This window comes from Ovis aries, chromosome 26 (genome assembly GCF_016772045.2).
Source record: "Ovis aries strain OAR_USU_Benz2616 breed Rambouillet chromosome 26, ARS-UI_Ramb_v3.0, whole genome shotgun sequence".
Classification (NCBI taxonomy): domain Eukaryota; kingdom Metazoa; phylum Chordata; class Mammalia; order Artiodactyla; family Bovidae; genus Ovis; species Ovis aries.
The window spans coordinates 22,923,836-22,948,739 of NC_056079.1; the positions used below are offsets into that span (position 1 = coordinate 22,923,836).

The 24,904-nt window shown below is 41.8% G+C and overlaps 1 protein-coding gene across 5 annotated transcripts in view; it reads left to right on the forward strand.

Moving 5' to 3' along the window:
• Window positions 1-24,904, forward strand: part of DLC1 (DLC1 Rho GTPase activating protein) — a 519,553-nt gene that overhangs the window by 355,819 nt on the left and 138,830 nt on the right. The gene's annotated exons all lie outside the window — the stretch shown is intronic.

Consider the following 24,904-nt stretch of genomic DNA (forward strand, 5'->3'; position numbering starts at 1 on the left):
AGGAGATCAGTCCTGAGTGTTCATTGGAAGGACTGATGTGGAAGCTGAAACTCCAATACTTTGGCCACCTGATGAGAAGAACTGACTCATTGGAAAAAACCTGATGCTGGGAAAGATTGAGGGCATGAGGAGAAGGGGACAGCAGAGGATGAGATGATTGGATGGCATCACCAACTCAGTGGACATGGGTTTGGGTAGACTCCGGCAGTTGGTGATGGACAGGGAAGCCTGGCGTGCTGCAGTTCATGGGGTTGCAAAGAGTCGAACACGACTGAGCGACTGAACTGAACTGAACTAAACTGAATACTTAATGATTCTTTCAGTGTTGTATTTAATTGATTATATACTTCTTTTTATTTATTTCATCTCTTTGTTGCTATTTCATATGTTAGTCTTCTCCACCCAATTAGATAGGAATCTACTTGAACAGAAAAAACATCTCTGGTGCTTGTATATAGCGCTGGTATGCACCCACATAGCATACCAGTACACTTTTTTTTCAGGCAGCACACACACACATACACACACACACACACACACACACACTAGTTCAAATAAGTCAACACTCCCATGGCTTACTCAGAAGAAACAAGTTTACATGCCAATTCAAGCAGGGCAGGTGGGAGGAAAAAAACGGAGGAAATATGATGGGTTTGGAGAAGTTGTGAAATTTTTGAAGATTGCAGTATCTATGTTTATAAAATAATTATAATAAAAAGCACTGATTCCCGGTACCCCCACAGTCCGAGGCAGATATATAATCACTCTAATGACCTTCAGAGTCCCTCACTTGCTCACATCCCTCTGAGGTCCCAAGGAAATCCTAGCTCTGTATTAATATGTTTTCATAAAATTTGTTAAATTAACATATTTCTAACTTCTCTCAATTCAGGTCATTACAGTCCATTATTATTCATGCCATTGGATTGTCTGTGGGCATTTGGTATTCATAATTTCTCATATTGTTTAGGAATAGTGTGGCCAAGATCTTTGTTTATAGCTGTAATTTTTATGACAGATACTGCTGGGGTGACTGATGGGCATTCTGTAATTATCATTTTTAATTTTTTTTTACTTTGTCATTGTTCCTGTAGTTGCAAAATGAAACTGTTTTAAAGGCTAGCTCTAGACAGTCTCCTGCCCATATGAGAAATCACAGAAATGCATATCAGAAGAAAGAAAGGCCAATTTTCATTGAGAACCTGTGGAATAGCCCAGCAGTTTACATGGGTCATCCATTTCTCTAAGTGCTGCTACAGCCATTTAAGGCAGATAGCCTTCTCCTCATTGACAAGTCAGGAAACCCAAGCTCAGACTGTTAAGCAACTTGTCGAAAGTCACATTATTAGTAGGAGTTTAAATACAGATGTGAGCTCGATTCTCTTGAACCCCACATCCATGATGTTTCTATTATCTTAAAGAAATGAAATAAAACCCAGGAAGCAGATATATAAATAAATGGGAGCATATGTGGGTAACCATTTTTAGAAACTAACAAAAACCAAAATCACTCACTCTTTACATATTTTTCCATAGCATAGTTTCATAACCAAAAGTAAAAATGTTATTTCTTTCCTTCCTTCTGTGTATCCTCTTGACCTATTACTTCAAGAGATTCAGAGTAAATCTACAGTTTCCTCTGTAGTCAAGGATTTATAATTTGTCAGTCCCTAAAGAAAAATGTGAAGGAGGAGTAGTTGAAAGATCTGAGGAGTTTGGAGTGTGACACTTAGACTATTTATCTTCAGGTACTGGAATGTTGTGTTTCTCTCACCCTTGCACTTGTGATTTGCTGGGTGATTCAACTTGAGATAATAACCACTCTAAAAACAGGCTAAGTGAATTGAAACTTGCTATGTTTCAGTAGTTACTTAATTGTGGCTCCTTGGCATTTAAAAGCCTTAGAGAAGTCTGTTTTTGGTACTTACATACATTTTGTTTAAGTTGACTTTTGAATATGTCCTTCTTGTATTGTCTTAGACATTTTGGTAGTTGGAAAACAGCTCTGTCATTGCTTTGATAAAATGCATACAGAGCAGGCTACTCACTAAGCACATTATGAGAAAGAGAGAGAAATTGCTGTTAAATTCACATGCATTCAAGCAAGGACAGCTGGTTAGGATTAAGGGAACATTCTAGCTTCATTGTACCACTTTCCCACAGCTTCTATTCCTTTAAAAAAAGATTTTTTTTTTTCCTACAGCTGACATAAACAAAGTCGGCATCATATCCTGTAGGCAGTTAACATGTTTGATATAATCAGGATATTCCCCTAAAATACTTTCAGTGCTAAATTCAGCCAGCAATTCCTTATTCATGAATATGCATTTTAACCAGAGCATCCATTCACACGATGACTAAAATATAGAAAGTAGATTATCACACGAGAGCATCTATCCTTGCCAGTAGCCATAGTGCTACTCACTTGCTCAATGGGCATGTCAGACTTTTGGCGTTTTTTAAAAAAAAAGATAAAGTGTTTGCATTCTTTTGAACTGCCTATCGAGATTAGACAGAAAATCCTTGTCAGACAACTTGGTCTTGCAGCGCAAGATATGGCCGCTGTGGTCAACCATCTTGATTGCAGTGCTTCAGAAAGAAGTTCAAGGGAGAAGTTGGTCCCTGATCCTATCTTCTAATACACACTAGACTAGTGTATAGAATGCAGGTAATAGGTTCAGAGGCTGCGAAATGTGTTTTAAGAGTATCCTTCATTCTACACATTAATCAGTATGTTACTGGTATTTATTCCAAGTCACCTATGGCCATCTCCAAGAAGCCTGCCCTTGTTTCTTGACTAGTTAAATTATTTTAGAAATCTGTGACAAGAAAAGCAATTATTCTTGGGGTAAGTTAATCTAAGTGAGACCTTGTTTGAGTTCTTAGGAATTTTGAAAGCTTGAGTTATGTAGTAATAAATACATGTGATTACTACAAACCTCCTTTAGGAATTTTTTTTTTCATCTGTTTAGCCAAGCATGATTAGTTAAGAGTCTGATTTGTATTCCGCAGTCTGGGACTATATCTGCTCTGTGAGACTTGAGCAGGTCATTAACCCATGTAATCCTCATGTTCTTCATCTTCAGAGATGGGGTTCAGTTGCATTATTGCTAAATGTCCTTCAATCCAGATATGCTATGTGCCTAAGCAGTTGTTCATCACGATGCTGTGTTGTGGTGAAAAGGTATAGGATATGACCCCTACTCTCAAGACGGGTACAATAAACATTAAACAATAAAAAAGGGCAATATTCTTTTATTTAACAAGTATGAATAGCTTCCTGTAGGTGAGACCCAGCTCTATGGCTGTTAATAAAGAAGGTGTCCCTGAAGTCCTGAGGAAAGTGATCGTGACAGACAGTGGAGATGGAACTGGGTTGGTAAAGTCAGGCAAATGTAGGCGAGATGCAGGAATAAGGGGGAACATGCTGAACCCTGGCAGAGGGTGCAGAGACAGTGAAAACAGTGGCCTGGTCATCTAGCAGGAAGAGGCCAGGGACGCTGCAAAGTCCCCTGCAATGCACAGGACAGAGCGTCCCACAAAAAAATAAAAACATGGAAACCGAGGGTAAACTCACTTGGTTTCAGTAGAGGCTGTGGTTTCAACCCCTGAATTTGTTCATTTACTCTTTCCGCTTTCATTCATTCATATATTTAAAAACTATTGCTGAACAGTTATCAAGTTACTGTATCAGTTCAGTTCAGTTGCTCAGTTGTGTCTGACTCTTTGCGACCCCATGAATCGCAGCACGCCAAGCCTCCCTGTCCATCACCAACTCCCGGAGTTCACTCAGACTCACGTCCATCGAGTCAGTGATGCCATCCAGCCATCTCATCCTTGGTCGTCCCCTTCTCCTCCTGCCCCCAATCCCTCCCAGCATCAGGGTCTTTTCCAGTGAGTCAACACTTCGTATGAGGTGGCCAGAGTACTGGAGTTTCAGCTTTAGCATCATTCCCTCCAAAGAAATCTCAGGGCTGATCTCCTTCAGAATGGACTGGTTGGATCTTCTTGCAGTCCAAGGGACTCTCAAGAGTCTTCTCCTACACCACAGTTCAAAAGCATCAATTCTTCGGCGCTTAGCTTTCTTCACAGTCCAACTCTCACATCCATACATGACCACTGGAAAAACCATAGCCTTGAGTAGACGGACCTTTGTTGGCAAAGTAATGTCTCTGCTTTTGAATATGCTATCTAGGTTGGTCATAACTTTTCTTCCAAGGAGTCAGTGTCTTTTTATTTCATGGCTGCAGTCACCATCTGCAGTGATTTTGGAGCCCCAAAAAATAAAGTCTGACACCGTTTCCACTGTTTTCCCATCTATTTGCCATGAAGCAATGTGACCAGATGCCATGATCTTAGTTTTCTGAATGTTGAGCTTTAAGCCAACTTTTTCACTCTTCACTTTCACTTTCATCAAGAGGCTTTTTAGTTCCTCTTCACTTTCTGCCATAAGGGTGGTGTCATCTGCATATCTGAGGTTATTGATACTGGGATACAAAAATAGATAGGACTCATCTTTGCCTTTAGTATAATTAATAATGTAATCTGTTGAGCTTTTATAAGCCAGGTCAGGAAGGTCCCCTGTTGAAGGGAATGGCATTTTCCCTTGCCATAGAAGGGAACCCTACTCCTGTAGGATTTTCAGACATTTATCACTGATTTTCACAAAAATACAATAGGATAGATATTACTTTCCCAATTTTATAATAGATTAATTGTCACTCAGCAATATTCTAAACTCATCCCAGCAGGTTGTTAAATCTTCCAAGATCATATAGTAGTGAGAGAGTCAGGATTTGAAACCAGATCATCTGTCTCTAGGATCTTTGCCTTAACCAGCACTATTCTGCCTTCTAGGTATTTGTTCGGTGAACTCTAAATATTTTGTTAAAGCAAAGAGACTTTTAGTCATGTCACAACCCCCGTATGTGAAACCACAAAGGGGTGAAAAAAAGTGAAAGTGTTAGTTGCTCAGTCGTGTCTGACTCTTTGTGACCCCACGGATTGTAGGATTGTAGCTCCCCACCGAAGACGCCCTGCCCGACTCCTCTGTCCATGTGATTTCCCAGGCAACAATACTGGAGTGGGCAGCCATTCCCTTCTACAGGGGACCTTCCTGACTCAGGGATTGAACACAGGTCTCCCGCAATGAAGGTAGATTCTTTAATGTCTGAGCCATCAGAGAAACCCAAGAATACTGGAGCAGGTTGTCATTCCCTTCTCAGGAGATCTTTCATCTATGAGTAACTCATGCTTATAACCATGCTGCTGCTGCTGCTGCTGCTAAGTCGCTTCAGTCATGTCCGACTCTGTGCGACCCTACAGACTCTGTGCAGCCCACCAGGCTCCCCCATCCCCAGGATTCTCCAGGCAAGAACACTGGAGTGGGTTGCCATTTCCTTCTCCAATGCATGAAAATGAAAAGCAAAAGTGAAGTCGCTCAGTCGTGTCTGACTCTTAGCGACCCCATGGACTACAGCCTACCAGGCTCCTCCGTCCATAGGGTTTTCCAGGCTTTTAACCATAGTTTGGTCTTTATCCAGTCACTTTTTCCAATGGTATTTGGCAGTTGGGAGTGCGGGTGGGTTAGGAGATAGGGAATGTGGTTTTACTCCATTTTATGTCAGTATCATCCCAAAGACAAGCCCGTGTAGCATAGCTTCATTAATTATATGACTGTGAAAAGTGTATAAGGCATCAGTTATGCATTACTTCAGTATAGTAATCAAAAGTGGAAAGAAATTTAAGATACAGTTTATTGTCTTCTTTTCCATCTGTACTCTGATGTCTTCTCTTGTTCTTCAGCTGCCTAGAAGATGTGGAGAGAATCCATAAAACACAGAAATCCCGACACTCATCCCAGCAGGATGCCATAGGCAACCTACCCTCGAACGGGGAGGAAGTGTGTCCTGACTTCTGTCTGCATGTCTTCTAAGGCCCAGGACTGGTCATTTCTCATTTGTGCATTCGCAATTCCTCTTCTTGCCATTCTTTCCAAGTACTTGTTATTTCTTTTCTTCATTCTTTTCCTGGGGGTGGAGAGAGGAAGTGGGATTCCAGGTAGGTGACCACAGCATTCCGAGGAGATAAAAACACATAGAAAGCTGGTGTATTTGTGTAATCCCAAAGTTGGTCTCCTAAATATTTGGTAGACTACTTATATCCCTGAGCTGTAATGTTTTCAAGGATTTTTGCAAGAAGGATTTTGTAAATTAAAGGGAAGACCACATTCACCCAAACTTTAGATGGTTACTCTAGTTAACATCTGGGCTGTGCCCTGACATCAGGGTCGTGGTGATGAAGTGCAGATGTGATAACTCAGCCGTGTTTTTGTTACTTGTAAGCATTTGCTGCCTTTGGTTTTTTGGGTGGTTTTTTTTTTTTTTTGGTTGTTATTTTCAGACTCAACACAACCCACTCCAGTACTCTTGCCTGGAAAATTCCATGGATGGAGGAGCCTGGTGGGCAGCAGTCCACGGGGTTGCACAGAGTCGGCCACGACTCAGGTGACTTAGCAGCAGTGGCAGTAGCTTCTTAATCCATGATGGGGTCGGAGAAGATGGGAAAATGCAATTAGTGTATGGCTCGGGCCCCGAGTAACAGTTCCTTGCCTTTTTAAACACACTTTCAGACCATCATAGGATGTGCGGCCTGTGGAAGATGGGCCCCAGGGCCTGCTCAGAGAAGCCTATTTTCATTCCATTGTGATTTTCACTTAAAACAAGTTAGGCAGTTTGTTAAGTCTTTTTAGGTTCAATATTACGTAGTAAGGAAACAGGAAACGGAATAAAATCAATAATGAGTATTTGAAAATTCCTGTAGTTGTTTTCTTTTAATCTGATTTTAGCTGTATGTGATGTTGTTTAGTCGCTCAGTCATGTCTGACTCTTTGCCACCCCATGGACTGTAGCCTACCAGGCTCTTCTGTCCATGGGATTTCCCAGGCAAGAACACTGGAGCAGGTTGCCATTCCCTTCTCCAGGGAATCTTCCCAACCCAGGGTTCGAACCCATGTCTCCTACATTGGCGGGTGGATTACTCACCACTGAGCCCCCTGGGAAGCCTAGTTGTATGTGTACATAAACACATGCATCTCTAAGTATATAAACACAACATGTATGTACAACAAACACAGTGTTTACTGTTCTGGAGAACTGGCACAAGAGCAATTACGCTGGAGCAGATTCACGCGACAATGAAGGTCCCAGAACAGTTTGGAAAAAGCATTGCTGCTGTTACTCTCTGACAGGCATGCCCAGAAATTCAGAAAATCCTCAATAAGAATGTCTTCTTTCAAAACTCATTTTAGCTCTGTATCCATTAATTTATTTATGATATTCACATGGCTTTTCATTTTTTAACTGATCTCACCTCTTATGGTGATGAGTGCCATACACATTTTGAATACTTTCTTACATAGTGTTAACAGCTCAACTGTGGTTTAACCTGACACTGTTCCCACAGTTTTCTGGGTGTTACCCCCAGTTCTGCTCTGCTATTGCTAGGTTCGGGAACAGGATCATATGATAGCTTCCCATTTACCTCAGTGCTTTGGATGACTTTGTGTGAACATTTTATAACTTCACAATATGTACATGAAGGTATACGTGGTAGTTTAAGAGTGAACCAGTGTAAGCTGTTCATGATGAGATTACCTTTCTGGTTTCAGTTCTTGATCATACTTCCCATGTTCTGTGAATACAGCTTGCGCCTCAGTAGAAGTGTGCCCTTAGAGTCAAGACATTCTTCTTACTCCCAGTCTTAGGCCTTTTCTGTTTGGTCAGACACCTTAACAGAACAATTATAATGGGACTATCCTTTGGTCCCATAAAATGTTTGCATGATGAACCGTTAGGTATTTGGAAGCAAGTAAGAAAGTTAAGCTCTTATTTCCAGGATGTGTGTCCTTAATCATGTCAGCTTTTTCTTACTGGGGAATGTCTCAGGATCTTTAAACAGCCTTTGCTAGATGCTGGCTAGCCTCCTGGCAGCCCTGTGTAGTTGATAAGATACCCTCATCTGCTCTGAGCAGGGTAGGATATGGTACGATTCTTTCCTGTCTTCGCCTCGGCTTTATAGAAACATTAATGTAATCTTTAATTGCAGTATATTTATTCTTTGTCTTTTTATCACTTATGTCTTGTTGATGATTCATATTAAGTTTTGATCATCTATAAGCAAGAGGTCTTTTTAGCAGGAACTGGAATCCTCAGGCCTTTTCTCTTGTGCAGCATGATTTTGTTTAGATTTTACTGAATCTAAATAGAAGTTTGGCCCACGTTCCAGTTAAATCTAATTTTGCTCACCCTACGGATACCTCCCCTTACCCATCATTCCAGTCTATTGAGATAATTTCAAGTCTTTATCTCTTCATATCCTAGCTCTTTATTTTAGCTTTGTGACACCCATAGACTTCGTAAGCATGCCACTTAGAACTTGTAATCAAAGATTTTTTAAATTTAATTTAACCAAAATGCTACTTAGGACAAGATCAGTGACAAAATAAAGACTTCCCTCCATATTTATCCAGTTTTATCAATACTCTTAAAACTCAGTTGCTTAGCCAAATTATTACTATATCTGGTTTTCCCAGCACCCATCCAGTCTGAAAAAACATCATTAAAACTTGTAAAATGCTTTTCTAATACCAGGGGCAGGCCAAGTCCCTGATCAAGTAGCCTAATAACTGTAGATAGTGAATTGTGTAAGAATTGCTTTTTCACCTAATTCTTTCCTGTTTCAACATTTTTTTTAATTTATCTTTGTCTGTGCTGGGTCTCAGTTTGCTGCGCGGGCTTTTCTCTAGTTGCAGCATGCGGGCTTCTCTTAGCAGTGGCTCCTCTTGTGAAGCACAGGCTCCAGACGCTTGAGCTCAGCAGTTGCAGCTTACGAGCTCTAGAACCCGGACTCAGTAGTTGTGGTGCATGGGCTTAGTTGCTTCTCGGCATGTGGGATCTTCCCAGACCAGGGATCCCCGAACCCTTGTCCCCTGAGTTGGCAGGCAAATTCCTATCCACTGTGCCACCATCAGAGTCCCATGTCTCAATATTTTTAACCCAACTGCATTATCTCTAATAATTATTATTTTGCCTTTATTTGTGTAGTGTTTACACCTTAAAAAAAAAAGTCAACATAAATTCCCATGGAATTCCTTCAAAGAGATTAAGGAAACATATGTGATTATCTCCATTTTAAAGATGAAGAAGCTTAATCTCTGAGAGTTTAAGAATCCAGATCTTATTATTTTAAGCATAGATTTCTTTCCATGACACCACATCTGGCAATATTCGATTGCATTCTATTTATATGTTAGGTCCTCAATGACTGTGTTTGACTGGGTGGATAAATTTGTTCTAAAAGTCTTTGCACCCAAGGATTCTGCCTCAAGCACTTTGCCATTTAAAATAAATAGAAAATTTTAGAAAGAACAAAAATTAAAGACCGTACACTACCAAGAAGTACAGCAACAAGGCCTAAACCTATACATAAATAAAATAAGTAATTTTAAAAAACAGTATATGTGATATGGTTTCTCTAGTAATCATGTGCAGATGTGAGAGTTGGAACATGATGAAGGTTGAGCACCAAAGAATCAATGCTTTCGAATTGTGGTGCTGGAGAAGACACTTGACAGCAAGAAGATCAAACCAGTCAATCCTAAAGGAAATCAGTCCTGAATATTCATTGGAAGGACTGTTGCTGAAGCTCCAATACTTTGGCCACCTGATGCAAAGAGCTGACTCATTGGAAAAGATCCGGATGCTGGGAAAGATTGAAGGCAAAAGGAGAAGAGGATGGCAGAGGATGAGATGGTTAGATAACATCACTGACTCAATGGACATGAATTTGAGCAAACTCCAGGAGATAGTGAGCAACAGGGCAGCCTGACATGCTACAGTCCATGGAGTTGCAAAGAGTCAGACATGACTTAGTGACTGAACAACAAATATGTGATATTTGCAGTGTTTATAATTGTGTTTTCCAAATCCTGGCCTGCAGATTGGTGCCAATCCCAGAGGAAATTTCCAGTGACCTGCAACAAAATGAGAAATGAACAATTATTATGGATTGAATTGTGGCCCTTCCAAACTTATATGCGTGTATGCCAACCTAAAGGAGACCAGTCCTGGCTGTTCATTGGAAGGACTGATGCTGAGGCTGAAACTCCAATACTTTGGCCACCTCATGCGAAGAGTTGACTCATTGGAAAAGACCCTGATGCTGGGAGGGATTGGGGGCAGGAGAAGGGGACAATGGCTGGATGGCATCACCGACTTGATGCACATGAGTTTGGGTGAACTCCAGGAGTTGGTGATCGACAGGGAGGCCTGGCATGCTGTGATTCATGGAGTTGCAAAGAGTCGGACACAACTGAGCGACTGAACTGAACTGTGCTAAGTCACTTCAGTCATGTCCAACTCTTTGTGAACTTGTGGACTGTAGCCCACCAGACTCCTCTGTAAATGGAATTCTCCAGGCAAGAATAGTGGAGTGTGTTGCCATGCCTTCTTCCAGGGGATCTTCCTGACCCAGAGATCAAACCTGCATCCTTATGTCTCTTGCGTTGGCAAATGGGTTCTTTATCACTGGCACCACTTGGGAAGCCCCCAAATTTATATGTTGAAGTCCAAACACCCAGGACCTCAGAATTCAGTGACTGTATTTGGAGATAGGGTTTATAAGAAAGTAACTGAGATTAAATGAGATCTAAAGGGCAGGGTCATAATCTAATAAGACTAGTGTTTTTAAGAACAAGAAGCACCAGAAACATGCACACAGAGAGAAAAAATGCCACGTGAGGACACAGCTGGAAGGTAACTGTCTACACTCCAGAAAGAGTCCTCACCAGACCCCAGCCCTGCTGGCACCTTGAACTGTAATAAATAGAAATTTATTAGATTTCCAGCATCCAGAACTGTAAGAAAATAAACTTCTGTTGTTTAAGGCCCTCATTCTCTGATATTCTGTTACAGCAGCTTGAGCAGACTCATCCAGAAACATGCTGAATGTTTTTAAGTATCAAATGTATTAATACTTTATTAAATTAATACTAAGGTTAATGTTACTTTCCAAGTATTCAATTTAAAATTGTATCCTTTATTCCGTCTTTATTCGTTATTCCTTCTAACTTTTTTGTTGCATTAAAATATCCTGACTTTGATGAAATTGCAGTCATCTAGAAGTTGGTTTTGGATGATGTGGATTAATGCGCTTACTTAAGATAATAAAAATTAGCAATCAAATCCTCTGCGCACATAGTTTGGAAATCTTATTAGTTTATGACATTCCTAAGTGTAGAAGTCATTGAAGAAGAACATGTGAGAGAAGAAATGATGTTCTGTTGGCCAGCTGACTTCAACCAGAACTCTGAACTGCAAAGAACTATCTGAGATCTTTGCAGAAGCTTGATGAAGCAGATGGGAACAATATTGTTCTGGCAGGGAGCAGTGATTATTTGGGTCAAAAATGATCAAGTCATTATCATGAAGGCTTATCATTTGGAGACATTTGTCTAATACGGAAAAAGAGTAATAGATGGGGATTGTTTGGGATGGGAGAGAATTGGTTCCAGATATGTTTTGGTTTTCTGTTAATTTCTGTTTTTGTTATTTTTGTTTGGGTTGTTTGGTTTTTAATCAGGATGAAAGAGACTTAAGCTGAAGGGAGAGTTGCCAGTTGAAGAGGATGAAGAGGGGGAAGGGGAGAGGGAAGGACGGGAGTGAGGGAGAAAGAAATAGAAGTAAAAACTCTGAAAAAGGGATAAGAAACTAGTTAAAGCCTGAGACTAGTGGAAATGGAGTGGAGATAGTTGTGGTAAGAGATCACTTGACAAGGAGTGTCTGGAGAGCTGACATAGATCATAACAGATAGTCTCAACTTTCTTAATGCAGTTCTAGCGATGCAATCTGATACAAATGGTTCAGAGCTTGAGATGAGTCAGGAAGGTTTGGAGGAATCACTAAGGAATGGAGAGAGAGAAAGGTCCAGAAATGAGTCAAGAGCCTCACGAAGGTTAGGGAGCCTGGAGTGGTGATAGCTCCTATCTGCAAAGCTGTGGGATTCTCTCCAGCAGTAACTTACTATCACAGGAAAGAAAAAGGAGTGGATTGCAGCTCTAATTCTGTGTGGAGATTTGTCTGGCTGAAGGCAGGAAGAAGCTGGGATGCCAGGGAATTGAGGGTGCATGTCAGAAAGAAATGAATGAGTGGTTCACCCAGAGCCGAGCTGTGGAAGCAAAGGGATGGGAGGTTGAAGTCAGAATGAGGTATTGGAGCTGAACATTTCTGAAGCAAGCCCTCTAGGGGATAAAACGATCGATACTGTGTCCAGTGATGGTCTTGGAATTGCCAGGTTGAAGCACAGATGGAAATTGTAAGGTTGCAGTCTCTACAGGAACTTGGCCTCCTGGTAAGTCTGTTGGAGCTGAAATGAAATAGAAGTGTATGAACCAAGAGCTAGAGTCTTCCGTGAAGAAGGAGGAGCAGCAGCAGATGGGATTGATGTAGAGTTGATGGCCTCAACTTCAAAAGAAAGGGGAGCGTTTGGAGCGTTAGGATCAGGAAACAGTAGTTCAGAGAGAACGGCTCTTCCTGCAAGTTATTTAATGGATATGAAAGCAGGAGAAAGCTGCAAGAGAAGAGGTGTGCTTCCTGAGATCCAGGTTTCCAGTCAGAGCAGGAGGTACAGAAGCTGCAGCAAACGTTAGGAACGTAAGAAAGTACATTAACAGTTAAGTGAGGATACCAGTGGTACAGGGACAAGGACTGGGAGGAGGATAAGACAGGAGTGAGGAAATGCTGTGCCAGGCAGTGTGATGTAAGAGGTGCATTAGTTAGTTACTGAGCCCCCGCTCTGTGCAAGTACAGAGCTGATGACCACGACTAACAGGTCCCTGCCTTCCCAAAACTTCCATATCAAATGGCTTGCCTTTTGCTTCATAACTAAAGATGACAGAGAGCAGAGGCATGGTTTCAAGTGACTGCAAGACTGCAGCTAATCATTTACATGTCATTTACTAGGTTTGCCATAAACAATATCTCACTAAAATGAATTGCAGTCCAGAAAGAACACTTAACTTTGAGCAATTTCAGGTAGGGCGGGGCTGGTTACTAATAAAATATTGCATAGTTCGGTTAGAAAATTATTCCTTCACCATTGTTAGCTTTCAGCATTTGGTATTTAGCCTCGGAGGTAAAGCTGGTCTATTTTTTGCACCTGTTTGAGTGTACTTGTAATGTGTCTTCATAGTCAGATATTTGCACTGCATCGGGACAAGCAGACACCGTCGTTGTCAAAAGCATTGTGGCTACTTGGAGCATAGATCTTGGAGGCAGACTTAGGGGACTTGAACTCCCTTTCTGCCACATGCAATGTGGGTAACTATGGACAGGTTACTTCACCTCTCTGTGCCTTAATGTTCTCAACCGTGAAATGGGCATGATAGTAACACATCTACCACATGAGGCTGTTGTGAGGATGAAAGGAGCCACTTTAATCAAAGCACTTAGAAAGCTGCCTGGCGTATCCTTGGTGTTCTGTAAGTGTTAACAGGTACTATAATTGCATATAGTGTGTCTCTCTTTTAAAAGGTGCTGCATCTTCTATAGTGGATCCTTCAGGGCAAAGTATTGGGTGTACTAGCTTTGCAATTATATTCCGGACCTAGTAGCAACTGTGCCAAATTGCACAAGCAGATAGTAATGTCTGGCAGTGCCTGAAGTTTGGACTGCTAATGGAGCAACTGGAACTGACTTTCAGTTGGCATCCAACCAAGACGTGAATCCTCACCATCACTTCAGCCACATTTTTTGCCTCTTATCTCTCTATTTTCAGTGGTTATACATTAAGTACTTACTTTTAAAAAGCAACTTGCTGGCTTCTTTCTGGGCAGGAGGTGAAACTCGTTGCAACGTGGTTAAGGACACAGGCTATCCGGATGGTATGCTCGTTAACAGAGGAGGCTGTTTCTGCCTGTGTTGAATAGAGACACTCAGTCTGGGTTTGTTCATTATAGTTTTGCAATCAAGGTCACTTCTGGGTGGGGCACGGTACTGACAACAAGACAGGAATGAACAGTATTTATGATCTAAATCATGGGAGGCATTGCTTTATGCACTGCTTTATTCATCCAGTAAATATTAGAAGCATGTCTTGGGCACTGTGCTAGGCCCGGGGACGCTGTGCTAGCCCTTCTCCCTGGACTATCTCCAGACATTTGAATGGCAGCTCAGATAAATATGGTGAAGGAGTGAGTGAGGCAGCGCTATGCAGGTGAATGTTGGATGATGGAATGTGGTCATGTAAAAGCAGTCATGGTTTTGTAGGTACCTTTATTATGAATACTAAATTGATATCAATCCTGGACTCTATTCAGTAAGATTTCTGAATGGTCTTCATTTTCTAAAGCGTTTGAAGCATCAAATTCTTCTATTTTAGACGAGATACACACATACACATACAAACGCAATTGAGAACGCCACCGTGTGACTGGATCTACCCGGTAAAAGGAGGAACACTGCATATGTTGAATTATCAGTAAGTTCACTCAACACTAAGGATACCACTATTGCCATCTTAATTCCTAATTCTTTTTTGATCAAATCAATCTTACCTGAGATACCTGAGACTCCTACAGAAAAAAAAAAATCTAAGATATTTTTTTAAAAATATAAATTTATTTATTTTAATTGGAGGCTAATTACTTTACAATATTGTATCGGTTTTGCCATACATCAACATGAGTCCGCCACAGGTATACCTGTGTTGCTTTCAGACTTTTGGAAAGAAAGTTATTTTTTTTTTCTTTAAATGAAAACATATCTTTACCTCAGTTCTTCTTTTAATTTGCCATCATTGCAAATGGCTCTAAAAATCTCAATTCTGGGCAAAAGCTGTTACTGGACTTTTGACCTTCAGTGTTTGGTATTTGGGCTTCCTCGAGTGGCTCAGATGGTAAGGAATCTGCCTGCAGTGCAGGAGACCTGGGCTTGATCCCTGGGTCGGGAAGAGGCTCTGGAGAAGGGAATGGCAACCCACTCCAGTATTCCTGCCTGAGCCCTGTGGGCTACAGTCCATGGGGTCGCAAAGAGCCTTGGAGGTAAAGCAGGCTACTCTGCCTTATTTGGTAATTGTGCTTTCTCAGGACCACTGTCTTGGTCTAAGTTCCGGCCCCTTCTGTAGCCTGTTAAAGTGTTTTTTTAAAGCATTTTTAATGTTTTACATCCACCTGAATAACTTCTGAAGGTGGGGGCTGGGCAGTATCTTAACTTGGATTTCCCTTGTTTAAAAAGTCCCTGAGATAATGACTTGGGGGCATTAGCTTATTTAGGACACGATCACCAGGAGCATGATGAAATAATGAGGTGAGATCAATAAGTGATGAGTCAGTAAAGAGTTAATGAGCAGATTACTGCTGTGGGTGTGCTTAAGTTACCATTGCTACAAGACCACCCCAAACACTGTGGTGCAAAACAACCATTTAGGAAGCTTCCCGAGCCTGTGGGGCAGGATTTAGGATGAACACAGGGGCCTCTGCATCACAAGATCTGGGGGCTCAGAGGGGAAAGTTTCAAAGACTGGGGTGACGCCACAGCCGGGGGCTCAAGCCACCCAGAGGTTTCTTCATCTGAGTCTGGCGGTTGATGCTTGCCGTCAGCTGGCACCTCAGCTGGGGCTCATGAGAACACCTACATGTGGCCTCTGGATATGTGACCTGGGCTTCCTCCCAGCACAGGAACCTCAGGGCCGCCAGACTTCTTATCAGGTGGAACCGGACTCCAGAGCAAAGGCCAGGCAGCATCACGGCTTCTGACCTGACCTTAAGGTCACACAGCCACATTCTGTGGGTCACAAGTGTGTGGCAGTCCTGCCCCAGTTCAAGGCGGTGCAAGGACTACAGCTTGGCTCTCAAAGTATGTCAGAAACTTCCTGCATTTTTTCGAAAAACAAACCATTGCATCACAGTATAGGCAACCATCTTCCTTCACGACTGGAAGCATCAGATGGAGGGGGAAAAATGTAGGAGGGAAAAATGCATTAACTGTTAATTATAATATAATGTAACATACGGGTGAAAAGAGACAGGTATGCACCAGGTATCATAGGGTCACGGAGGAGGGGCACCTAGCTTGGTCATAAGGTTCAGAGAAGGTGGGTTACAGTCAGTCAGAGGAAGAAAGAAAGGTCGGGGGGAAATTTCAAGTAAAAAGAATATAAGCAGTTGGTTAGTATGTACAGTTTGGTGAAGTGGACCAAGGAAAGTGGCAGATCAAAGTGGAAACGGAAGGTCATGCAAAGTCTTGAATGACACATGAGCAGGCAGGGACCTTATTTTTAGGCAGAGTGAAGAGTCGTTAAGGGTCCCTGTAAGCATCCAGGGTAGAGAGCCTGAATGAAGGCAGTTTAGCTGAGCTCCACAGTCAGGGATGGACTTGATAACTATTAGAAGGTAAAATAATACCTGGGATGTTAACATTGGGTTTCCCTAATGGCTCAGCAGTTAAAAGAATTGCCTGCAGTGCCTGCGATGCAGGAGACGCAGGTTCAATCCCTGGGTCGGGGAGATCCCCTGGAGGAGGGCATGGCAACCCACCCCAGTATTCTTGCCTGGAGAATCCCATGGACAGAGGAGTCTGGCAGGAAACAGTCCCCTGAGTTGCACAGGGTTGGACACGACTGGAGCGACTTAGCATACGTGTGGAGTGAAGGAAAGAGCAAAGTATATGTAGATTTACTACCCAGTTCCTACCCTGGGTGCTGGAAGGGATGGTGGTTCCAGTAAGATGAGGAATTTTGGAGGAGAATCAGGTTAAGGAGGAAGAGGTGAGTATGAGGTGCCTGTGGCCATCCCACTGCACGTGGCCAGTGGTCAGGTGCATGTCTGAGTCTAAACTGGAAAGAGAAGATAGATAGGGTATCTATCAGAAGATAGATACTGACTTGGGTGTGATCAGCAGATAGGAAAAGAATGGGGGAGGGAATATAAGAATCCATGGAAAGATAAGAGCAGCTCTTTTTGGTTCCAAGAATGCAGATGTTGCTAATTACTTGAAGTCGTTCAAACCTTATCACCTCTATTTTCTTGATGATGAAGACTAATTATCTGTTGAGAGAAGATGGAGTCCAGATACTGAGAACAATTTGTTCAAACAGTGAACAAAGAGAAACAACAAATGTGGACCCTGCACAGGAAAAATAAAAGGTTACTCTTTTTGACCATGTACATCTTAGCAACTCTTCCTGATGCTGGCTGGTATGCCTTTCACGTGTACTCTGAATCTTCACCCCGAGGCCCATCACTAACTAGGCAGCAACACTGCCCAAAACACAGTAGGATCATACTCTCCATAACCTCCAGCATTCCTAAGTTGATTTCAGTTTCTTTAGAATTCACACATATATTGAATCATCACTAAACAAGAAAACCACCATCTTCAAATTTAAGCCTTCACAAATGGAAACACGTATCGTGAAATGGAAAGAGATTTTTCTTTCGTTTTCCCTTGTTATTTCCTAGTCATTATTCCAAAACATCTCAACAATCTGTATTTGTGTCAGTAAGACTTTCCAACAGATGATAGATACCAGGCTTCCCCTGTAAACCTTCATTGCTTTACTTGAGTCTGAACCACAAGGAATTCATAGTATTATTGATGCCCTAGGAAAGATGCCTTTCCAAGATGTGTTGGCAAGAGAAGAGAATGTGTTTGAAGAGCAAGAAGACGAGATGAACAAGACTTTCTTTTTTATGAGCACATGCTCACCTTCCTCAGCAAACACTAACAGTATAATTACTGTCCCGTCAGGGTGTTCAAGTTGTTGTTTGTTTGTTTTTTTTAACCTGTTAAAGGACTGCTAGTATAAAAGGTTGAAAACCACCAGTTTAGATAATCCTAATCCATCGTAATCCCCTCATAGCCCTTTCAATTGCCTTTCCAAGAAAGCTGCCATCCGTGCTCCTAAGGGTGAGACAAATGGGCAGGTCTAAACTTTACCGCATTACTGAAGCATCGTAAATGACCAAAAGGCAAGCTGCCAAAGGACGAATGAAAGGGACACATGGTCAGGATAGTCCATACCAGCTGGTTAGCTCCTGAAAGATAGTGAGTGGTGCACGAATAATGCCTCTTATTTCCTTGCAGCCCAGCAGGGTCCCTAGGAAGTAGACCTTACCAACTGAGGCGGGGGGCACCAAGAGAGACATTCTCCATCAGCATCCTTTGTCCCTGTTGAAAAGCCTGGGAGCTGCTCCTCGCAGCACTCCTCTGCCCTTTAGAGAACGTGAGGGCAGAGTATGAAGAAGGAAAGGGAAAAAGCTTTTCTTCCGTTTTCTCTGTTACATCTGCAGAGCCTCTTACCTCAATATTAATTTTCTATTTCTCTTCCTTTTATGATCTACAGTCTAAAGTCAGCTAGAATATAAAAACGTATCAAAGGGCAGAATGAGTTTGAAGACCAGGAACTGGAGAAAAAGAAACCAAAGGGAAAAAATGTACCCTAAACAGATACATTTCCTTAGTCTGGGAAAACTTGTGTACAAGCGCAATAGGACCTCCTGCTTGTTCATACTGAAGGTGTTTACTACAGAAATTTGCATAATAATACATTTCTAAGTGGCCTTTGATGCTGGGAGGGATTGGGGGCAGGAGGAGAAGGGGACGACAGAGGATGAGATGGCTGGATGGCATCACCGACTCGATGGACATGAGTTTGAGTGAACTCCAGGAGTTGGTGATGGACAGGGAGGCCTGGCGTGCTGCCATTCATGGGGTCGCAAAGAGTCAGACACGACTGAGCGACTGAACTGAACTGAAGTGGCCTTAACTCTTAATTAAAAGCCCATCTCACCTCTTGGGATACTGTCTGAGCATCTGCTTTTATTTCAGGTGATGAGAAGTTCCAAGGGTGCACACAGGGACAATGGTGGTTTCGTCCCTAAGTTGTATGTATGACTCTTGTGACCCCATGGACTCTTGCGACTCCCTGGAATGTAGCCTGCCAGGCTCTGACTCTTGCGACCCCATGAACTGACAGGCTTCTCTGTCCATGGGATTCTCCAGGCAAGAATACTGGAGTGGGTTGCCATGCCTTCCTCCAGGCGATCTTCCCAACCCAGGAATCAAACCTGCATTGCAGGCAGATTCTTTACTAACTGAGCTATGAGGGAAGCCCCATACAGGGACAATAGGAATCCACAGTTTGTCATCCCGAAGCCCTTTATGAAAGCACAATATTTCACAACTAGACTTTGAGTCTATGTAAGAATAACTTAGCGGAGAAGGCAGTGGCACCCCACTCCAGTACTCTTGCCTGGAAAATTCCACTGATGGAGGAGCCTGGTGAGCTGCAGTCCATGGGGTTGCTGGGAGTAGGACACCACTGAGCGACTTCACTTTCACTTTTCACTTTCCTGCATTGGAGAAGGAAATGGCAACCCACTCCAGTGTTCTTGCCTGGAGAATCCCAGGGATGGGGGAGCCTGGTGGGCTGCCGTTTATGGGGTCGCACAGAGTTGGACACGACTGAAGCGACTTAGCAGCAGCAGCAGCAGCAGCAAGAATAACTTAGATGTAGAAAAGCCCCAGAGCTTTTCTCCTTTCTTTCCCAGCTGTCTCCTTCTCTTCCCTCATAGATTTATTTCCTTTTCCTCTTCATCTCTGCTTTAGCTGTTCTTGCCATCTTTCTCAGCCTCCTGAATACAATTAGTGGACAGAAAACTCTTGTTGTTTTCGTCTAGTCACTCAGTTGTGTCCTTCTCTTTGCAGCCCCATGGACTGCAGCATGTCAGGCTTCCCTGTCCTTCACCATCTCCTGGAGTTTGTTCATACTCATATCCATTGAGTTGATGATGCCATCCAACCATCTCATCCTCTGTCATCACCTTCTTCTGCCCTCAATCTTACCCAGCATTGGGGTCTTTTCTCATGAATCAGCTCTTCACATCAGGTGGCCAAAGTATTTGAGCTTCAGCTTCAGCATCAGTCCTTCCAGTGAATATTCAGAGTTGATTTCTTTAGGATTGACTGGTTTGATCTCCTTGCAGCCCAAGGGACTCTCAAGAGTCTTCTCTAACACCACAGTTTGAAAGCATCAATTCTTTAGCACTCAGCCTTCTTTATGGTCCAACACTATCCAAAACAACTCATAATTGAATAGTTTGCATGCCAAGCCACCCTTACCTGCTGCCAGTGTGACAGTGTGAAGCAAACAGGCTGGTCTATGCTATTAATGTGCATCTCCAGAAAAAGTTCAGATTTTCCCCATTCTGGGGCTTTTCCTACCAATATTATGAAATAAATTAATGTTATAAAATTAAAGAGAATGCATTTATTTCCATCTGAATATAAATTGTTCATGAATAACTTGGTTAATGATGTTGCTTAAAAAAAAAGCACTGCCGAGTGATAATTGTATCCTTTTCCTGTATCTGTATTTAAAACATCTCAAAGAAGACTAGATGAACTATCACATGACTCACTCAAATGTCATTTTAATGTTCCTTTGAACAAGCCCCTCTGTGTGAGTTTGAAACTGGCTAAGCCCTTTACTTTTTCTACAGCTTCTGTGGCTTGCTGCTACTGCTGTTAAGTCGCTTCAGTCGTGTCCGACTCTGTGCGACCCCAGAGATGGCAGCCCACCAGGCTCCCCCGTCCCTGGGATTCTCCAGGCAAGAACACTGGAGTGGGTTGCCATTTCCTTCTCCAATGAAAAGTGAAAGTGAAGTTGCTCAGTCGTGCCCACTCTTTGTGACACCATGGACTGTAGCCTATCAGGCTTCTCCATCCATGGGATTTTCTAGGCAAGGGTACTGGAGTGGGTTGCCATTTCCTTCTTGAGCAGATCTTCCTGACCCAGGGATCAAACCCGGGTCTCCTGCATTGCAGGCAGAGGCTTTGCCCTCTGTGGCTTAGGGGTCACTATTACAGGAAAAAAGCAAGTGCAGTCTGATAAGCTGCACAGAGATACACCTGAGGTTCCAGAAACAGCTATTCCAAGTGAGATTTCCATAGTAGGCTGAAGTTTGTTCCTCTGGAAGTTTCCATAAAGGGGTAAGGAAAAAGTCTCCCTGATCTTGTTCTCTTGTGCCTACTGTTCATTTGAAGATTAAGATTATTTATGTTCGGAGAGCGCTGTAGCCACTTAGATAGCTCTCAGCAGGCGGAGGGCTGGTGGGATGCACTCGTGTTTATCACTGGCACCAGAACAAGCATCACAGAAATGCAAGCTCCTTGGCTTACCTCCCAAACTCTGCTTTCTCTCCAACTGACTTCAAGCCACTTTGTAAACTGTTTTGTTGTTTGAGGAGAACATTTCTCTCTGGGTTACGGTTTTGCAGGAGCCAATATTTTAACACTCTTCTTCTGGAAAGCTTCCCATTTCTAATACTTTCCCCTCATTGGAGTCTTCTTTGAAGCAGAAAACATGGCATAGGCTGGAGATTACATATCAGGATTGTTTCCCTCTTGAGGTTTGGGCACATGTGAGTGTGTGTGTGTGTGTGTGTGTGTGTGTATTGGGTAGTTGTTTCATTGGGTCCTTAGAATATGGTGTAATATTGACTGGGATCCTGGATCCAATCCTGGAACATTTCACACTGAGGAAGGCTCTCCATGGTGACAGATCCAACTAATATCCCCAAATGATATCGAGTCATTTGATGATTATGTGCCTGGGATCCACTAGAGGTGATGGAATGGTAGACCCCGGTCTGATCGTGTCCTACCTGTCTCCCCCCGTATAACCCAACCTTGATACCTGTTTCAGTTACCTTGGACTTTTCACTGCTCCACACACAACTTAAAGTGGTTCCTATTTTTGTGTCTTTGCCTCCATAGTATCCCAGTCCTGGAATATTCAGCCCAGTCTTCAGTGATTTAATGTGAAGCCCCTCATCTCCCCAGACATCTGCAGATCTTAGCTACTCTTGTAGTTGTTTCTTCACCATGAGCACTAGATATGATGTGTTGCGCATTGTTGCTTATAGATTAGAGATAAGAAACTTATAGCCATAGGTCAATACTCTCAAAGTCCTCCTACCCAGAGTCCTTTTTATATAAGGCAGAAAGAGAAAAATCAAGTGATTGTATATTCAGAACCTGACTTCTAACCGCACCATTTTGCCTGGTTTTGTTCTGGCTTTCCAACCAGACTGTGTACTCTGAAGACAGGGACCTGTCTTCTTTTCAGTTATATACTCCCGCACCTCGCAGAGTACAAGGCACACAGTTGTTTGTTGTTCAGTCACTCAGTCGTGTCCAACTCCTTGTGACCCCATGGACTGCAGCACACCAAGCTTCCCTATCCTTCACTATCTCCCACAGTTTGCCCAGACTCATGTCCATCCAGTTGATGATGCCATCCAACCATCTCATTCTCTGTTGCCTTGTTCTTCTCCTGCCTCAATCTTTCACAGCATCACAGGCTTTTCCAGTGAGTTGGCTCTTTGCATCAGGTAGCCAAAGTATTGGAGCTTCAGCTTCAGCATCAGTCCTTCCAGTAAATATTCAGGGTTGATTTGCTTTAGGAGATGACACAGTAGGCTCAGCAAATGCTTGGTTCTGGAGAGGAGTGGTTTTTATGAACTTCCAGGAAACTGGGCTGATTCAAATTGCTAAGTGTATAATCCAAGCCATGGTTGGGCAGCAGCAGCCAACCCCCCTGTTAGAACCATTGTGCCTGGTTCTAACGACTGCACTGGAGGGTCCTCAGAACAAGCAAAACACCTGAAAGGATGGAAGAACTTCCGTATGAGGATAATTTGTATATAATCATGGAAGATCAGGGCTGGTAGGGACTTTGAAGCCATGTAAGCCTCCAGTCTCTACATTTTACTGAGGGAAAAAAAAAAACTCCATAACTGAAAAGACTCGGTGCTTTGTATTTTATTTCTTATTTTAGAAAGGTCAAATTATTTTCAGGACCCACCGTGTCTCCTTTATCCCCTTGATGCCTAGGAGCCAGGAACATCTAGCTATAGCTTTGTTCTTCTACTACCTAACAGTTTACCTGGGTAAGTAGTAAGTCTTTGTAGATAGAGATCAGATTGTAACATCAACCTCAAGTTGTTTTTATTTCAATAGAAAGGTGATAATCGTTGCCCTGTATAACATTTATGCTAAATATTTTTAATTGATTCTTTTAACTCTATCTCCAAAGCACATGGAATAAGAGTTACCTGGCTCAGAGTATAAAAGGAATACTGTCAGAGTTTAATAAATTTTTAAATGTAATTAAGAACCTATGGTTTAATACACTCAAACAAATAACTATTTTTCTTTTTTTCCTCACTGAAGGCATCATTATATAGGTAATTTCCTATGGATATGAGCAGAGCAACTGTATGACAAGGTTGACAGCCTAATTAGGGGGTTAGGAATTCTAAGTTTTAATTCTGTTTTTAACATCAATTTATAAAGAGGATCAGACAGAATTTTATAATCACATTTCCCATCAGTTAAGGTAAAATAATACCATTAACTGATATGGCAATCAACTTGAACTAAGATTGTTAAAAAGAATTGAACTAATAAATAAAATCTTTGAAGTTTGCAGAAAATCAAGAATCTGTAACATAACAATGTGTTAGAAAACTGAGTGAGACTTAAAGAGATCATAGTCAAAGAGAGACCTTGATTTTGTACCATTTTCCTTGCTGAAACACCATAGTAGAGCCTACCTTCTACATTCTTTTAATCTTTAAGTAAATTCATGAATTCTTCTAGTTTATATGGTTTAAAGCATTCTACATTAACAGAATATATTTTTGATGTACTAGAAATATATTATTCAGAATTTCAAAAATAGGTTCCATTTTAACATCAGAAAATGGATAATACCTTAATTGTAGGTTTTTAAATTTCACTTTGCCTTTTACTGCTTCTTCTTGCTTCTTACTGTTAGCATTTTGTATAATAAGTACCAAACCTTCTAGTCTTCAAACAATCCTCCAAAAAACTGCCAGCTATTTTTAGTCCTTTCTCCTCTATTTTGCTTTAATGGATGCTTTTAAAGCTGTTAGAAATTAAAGGCTGCCACGACTGAATGTGTACATGGCAATTTGTGCAAATTGACTTATTACTACGGCCTAGTGGGTGATGATGAGCCATCTGGCCCCATTTCTTAGGAAATATCCTCCAAGACAATGATTTCTGGGAAAAGATTCAATTATCTTTCAGCTAAAAAAAAGAAAAAAACTCTAGAATTGGTGGGTTCAACCTATGGATTAATTATTGTGAATCCATAGTTTATGAGGCTTTGTGCTTTAATACTGCATTTCTTTCTTCTACACAAGAAAATTAACACAAATTAGCCCCAGGTTGATATTTTATACACAGGATCAGAATACCACTCCTTGAAGGAAATTTATCATTCTGCAAAGATGAAAGTGGTTAGAGTTAGTTGAATATACAGATTTCCTTTTGGCTTTAAGCTTTGAGGAGAATGCAATGCTTTCTCTCCATATTTTCCATATAGCTCCCAGAGGAAAGAGGGACCAGCTTTAGACCCAACATCAAACTATCAGTACCTCATTTTATAAGTGCAAATAAAGCCATTGTCGTCCTTGGCCCATCGAATGTCATTCCATAGTCAAAGAGACCTTAGATACTTCATCTGTAAAATTAGAGTAAAAGATAAAGTGTATTTCTTCTTTTTACTGCCTTGCTCCCAGTTTTTCATTTCTAAATGGATATGCTTATAAAAATGCAAGCAGCCTCAATGCTCTTTATTATTAAATGCTGGGTAAGACCCCATCACAATAAAAATGAGCAGGAGAAAACAGCTATCACAAGTAAATTGCCTGTTAATCAAATGTATTATACATTCCTGTACAGCTTCTTTATACCCTAGAAACAACTTGAGTTCCCTTTGGGGAAAAGTATGGCCAATATGATGCAGAAAATGTTAG